This window comes from Macrobrachium rosenbergii, chromosome 46, assembly GCF_040412425.1.
Source record: "Macrobrachium rosenbergii isolate ZJJX-2024 chromosome 46, ASM4041242v1, whole genome shotgun sequence".
Lineage (NCBI taxonomy): Eukaryota > Metazoa > Arthropoda > Malacostraca > Decapoda > Palaemonidae > Macrobrachium > Macrobrachium rosenbergii.
This window is the reverse complement of record NC_089786.1, coordinates 14,611,009-14,616,008: the sequence shown is the minus strand read 5'-3', so window position 1 is coordinate 14,616,008 and position 5,000 is coordinate 14,611,009. Positions and strand designations below refer to the sequence as shown.

The 5,000-nt window shown below is 35.5% G+C and overlaps 1 protein-coding gene across 10 annotated transcripts in view; it reads right to left on the bottom strand.

Annotated features, from left to right (window-relative positions):
* Positions 1-5,000, bottom strand: part of LOC136830235 (atrial natriuretic peptide-converting enzyme) — an 848,233-nt gene that overhangs the window by 832,515 nt on the left and 10,718 nt on the right. The window lies entirely within an intron of this gene.

Below are 5,000 nucleotides of genomic sequence, written 5' to 3'. Positions count from 1 at the left end.
AACTGCAAGATTTTGATGTTTGTCATTAGACATGATTACTTATTGGAGCAAGAATGCGTCATTATCGAATACAAGTCATGAATGATGGGAATGCAGAGACATGAAAACGGTACATGATTTGTTAAAATGAGGCACCGGTGATAATCATTTCACAATGTCAGAATAAAAAATGTTCCTTTTATGAATGAATGTCAGTCTCAGACTTTCTTCTGATAACTGTTATAGTCATTAGGCTTGTGTGTTCTGTGACATGTCTAAATAAAAAAAAAAAATTTATTAAACATAACCATTTCTTTTATTTCCACGCCATCTCATGACATTTACACATAACTGGATCTTTTTGTCCATTTTTTCAAGCATGGAAAATCTCACTTATCTTGCAGTGCAATACAGAGGTAGACCTGCTGGCTCTTGGTGGCTACTAAGAAGTGAAGCATACAAGAAGCAAGAGCACTGAGGAGAGAGTATACCCTCATGAATTTACCATACATTAGCAATAAATACAAATAATGAAAAGAATGAAACAAATATTCAACAAGACAAGAAATATTCAAACAACACATAGTATCCTTCTTTTACAATGGTTGAGAAGATTTCATAAAAACACGATCAAATCTCAGCCTACTTCTCCCAAAATTGAGTTACCTCCAGAACGTTACCTGCTGAATATATTTGCCAAGTTTCATCAAGAGCTGTTCACTCATTCTTGAGATACCCTGATGAAACACAAACAGACACGGGAGAAACCAAAACCTATTTCCAACTTCTAGTTTTGGAGGTTCAGAATCAATGGTTTTTTAACTGCTTTACCCCCTTCCGCACGTGCTGGACGTTGAACTACCCTCTGTAAAACCTGTACGGACGAACTGCACTTGGTTTTAGGCTGCCTTAATTCTCTCACAAGAAAATCTCACGTTACTTTTGTAAATCCTTACGACTTACTCTCACTTCATTCTCATAATATGTGTGTGTGTGTGTGTGTGTGTGTGTGTGTGTGTGTGTGGATATATCAAGCCCAACAACTTACTGACTTTCATCAAACACATTTTTAATAAACCCTCTCTGGTTTCATGCATATTATTTTCTGTTCTAAAGAGGATTCTGAAAACTTCAGTGGCACCAGTGCATATGTCTTGATAATGGATATTTTCTTTGTCCAATTACTCCACGTGAATTTACTTTTTCATTCATACAAACACCCGCATTATACACACACACACACACACACACACACACACACACACACACACACATATATATATATATATATATATATATATATATATATATATATATATATATATACATATCTATATTTATATGTGTGTGTCTGTATATATAAAGTATATATATTATATACAGTATATACAGTTAGATAGCTAGAGATAGATAAATACATACATACATACATACATACATACATACATACATACATATGCGTGTGTGTGTGTGTGTACCACGGACGAAGAAACACTTCTGACATCCTGCTGAATCTCTGCCGAAGGACACGTTCTATAAACTGAGAACAGATATTCAGAGGAGTAACAAATATTTAATTCTGGCAAACGTTACCGCGCATTTTCAGTCGCATACGGATTCACACAACTGTAAAATTCTTTACGCATATGTATACTTCAATAGTCACAATGCAATAAATTTGTTAACGCTTTGAGAAATTTCCTAACAGAAATTCTAGATTGAAAATAATATCCCAGATAAAAGCCTTACAGTCAGTCGTTTTCCAGAATTGTTTGGTTCTTTCACGTCCGTCAACCCAACAATGAATCATATGCAAAGGAAACGAACGAAAGCTAAGAGAACAGCCTTTCATGTGAATGCTGAATTCTGGAATGCATGAAGAGGATAGATAAGAATAAGCCGATACAGACGGAGAAGTAAAAGGATTATGAAGAACGGTGATAATAAAAGGATAAATAAACACCTAAGTATAAAGACAGGTACGAGAAGACACATGTCGATAAAAAGGCATAAACAGGAAAATGCAAATATATAAATAAACATGTAAAGAACTACGAGAGAGAGAGAGAGAGAGAGAGAGAGAGAGAGAGAGAGAGAGAGAGATTACGTATCACAAAAGTGACAAACAGAAGGGACTCCCAAGTATCTATTTTCAAAGAATATTAAATCAGAGAGAGAGAGAGAGGGAGACGAGCAGCAGAAGGGAAAATGTGTAACAAAGGAAAAGAATAAAAAAAAGGATAAGACGCATTGATAAACGACGATAATGGTGATGATAAAGATGATGAAGCTACCCGACAGTAAAGCAGTGTGGAAGGGAAGAAGACGGTATCTTGAAAGACGACGTTCAATCGAGCATGCAACACCTCGAAATACCCTGATAGGCAACTCTTGGATGAATAGGTGATTAATAATGGAGGAGGAGACACAGCTGCATTAAGGCAAATTGCCATGAAATATACATACATACATACATACATGCATACATACATACATATAGACAGATGAGGAATTAGTAGCCTAACTGGTTTATCATCAGGCAAGAAGATCGGTAATGAATGTCTGTATTCATACACTCGCGCGCCTACCCGCACACAGACACACACACGCACACACACACACACACACACACACACACATATATATATATATATATATATATATATATATATATATATATATATATATATATATATATATATATATATATATAGTGTGTGTGTGTGCAGGTACAGACAGATGGATAGACCGATAAATTTTAAAGGACAGGCTCTGCCAGTGCAATGGTTTTAGCGGATTTATGAATGGGCAATATTCAGATATACGAGCGTAAAACACACTTACATATGTATGCGTGTATGCATACAGGAGAACACATCTTCACACAGAAACATGCAAAGGCATACCATGCAGCATAGAAGAATAAAATCTTGATAACTACATAACATTAAAAAATCGATGACACCATAATACGTAAGCGACATCAAAACAACAGCATACAAGAGAGAGAGAGAGAGAGAGAGAGAGAGAGAGAGAGAGAGAGAGAGAGATTCCATCACCTTTAGCTATTCTCGCGACCCTTCAAAAATGGGTGGGGTCATGCTCTAGTCTAAAGGTCCGAGTTACAAGCCATAAACATAAACTGATTCTTAATCGTAAGGGACCTTTAAAGGACAGATATGTCAATGACAGGCCTTCAGAGTGCTTGAAGAATTGTTTATATGCGTGTTTAAATTTAAAAACGCACCCAAAATACTCAGCTGTTTTTTTTCATTATTGTGGAAGTATTCCTGCCTAACGTAACATATCTTAAATTAGTTACAGCGAGCTCAAAGAAAAAGTTATTTTTATTTGTTTGACAGTGTTCTTTTTCGGCAAAGAAACCAAGGCCTCAATATCAAAAACAAGTCCTTAGTAACTCTTCTACACAGTCCCTATTTAGAGTTTTTTTTTTTTATTTGTTTGTTGGCATGCCAACAGGAAAAAGTCAAAGAGCGAGGGCTGTTCGTTCATTTCTTTCACGGACAGCAAAGGGAGATTTTAGGATTTACTGATTTTAGAACTTCCTTGCTGACGTGAGTCCTATTGAATTCTTAAAACGTATCATTCAGGAATTTAGTTTCAGTCTCTCTAAAGGATTAATGTTTCACCTTTAAAATTTCAATCAGAAAGTACTGTTATTACGCTTTGTCCGAACGGGCTTCATTATATAGGCATACTTTTTTCATTCAAAATGCTTCAACTGATATTTGATTGATATTGCGCTATATCATATAGTTATACATAGTTATTTTTTTTACAAACACACCTAGCTTTTTATTTTTACAAACATTGCATTATACATTCCTATTTGTCATATATAAATGACATCTCCTTATTCCAACACTTTCAGTTGTTGTGAATTGCTAAACGTGTCAAATACTTATTTATTCAGGTATTTATGGCACAGAAATATGTTGCAGGTGAATTCCTCAGGAAACCGTGAGAGAGAGAGAGAGAGAGAGAGAGAGAGAGAGAGAGAGAGAGAGAGTTACTGAAGGAATTACTGAAGGAATCTCGCAACCTACGCCATTATTCTTACTTCTGCTAGACTAGTTTCCGATAGCTATAATGACAAACTATAAAACACTATATTCCTTGAGTCGTTTTCCATTATAAATTTCAATCAATTTAAAAGGCATATAGAGTAAATTATCATAAATATTCTTAACTCAGAAACTGAATTATTTCTTATGAGCGTTAAAAAAGGAATGCGTATTACCATATACATCAATTATATATATATATATATATATATATATATATATATATTTATATATATATATATATATATATATATATATATATATATAATAGAAATACACAACAATTTTAACCGTCTCGGTTGGATGAATGAATCATGAAATTTAGGCTACAAAGCCAAGTACTGACGCACTTTCAGCCAGGTGTTTATGACAGTGAAAAGAGGCAGCTGGAGCAGATGGACAGCGAGATAAAGAGATCCAGAAAATGAGAAGCACAAGGAACTAAAGACGTAACTGGGAGAAAACACGACGATTGCACTGAGAAGTACTGGGAAAGCTGGACAGCAAGATGGAAGAAAGACAGAATATAGAATTTAGGCCAAAGGCCAAGCGCTGGTACCTATAAAGTCATTCAGCGTTGAAAAGGAAATTGACAATAAAGAGGTTTGAAAGGTGTAACAGGAGGAAAACCTCGCAGTTACACTATGAACAACTGTTAGGAGAGGGTGGAAAGTAAGATAGAAGAAAGAGTATGAATGGAGGTACAGTAAAAGGAATGAAAGGGGTCGCAGCTGCAAAGAACCTTAAGTAATGCCTACGTACAGTGCACTTAAGTGGGAATGGATGTAAAATAAAAGACTAAAAGGTGAGTGCAGCAAGGGGCCACAGGGACTGCAAACACTCTTCAATGATGCCTACAGTGCCCTGAGGTCACTATTCCCCTGTGGCGTTGTCTCAGTTGATATCACTAAAATTTATATGACGTAATGATGGTTC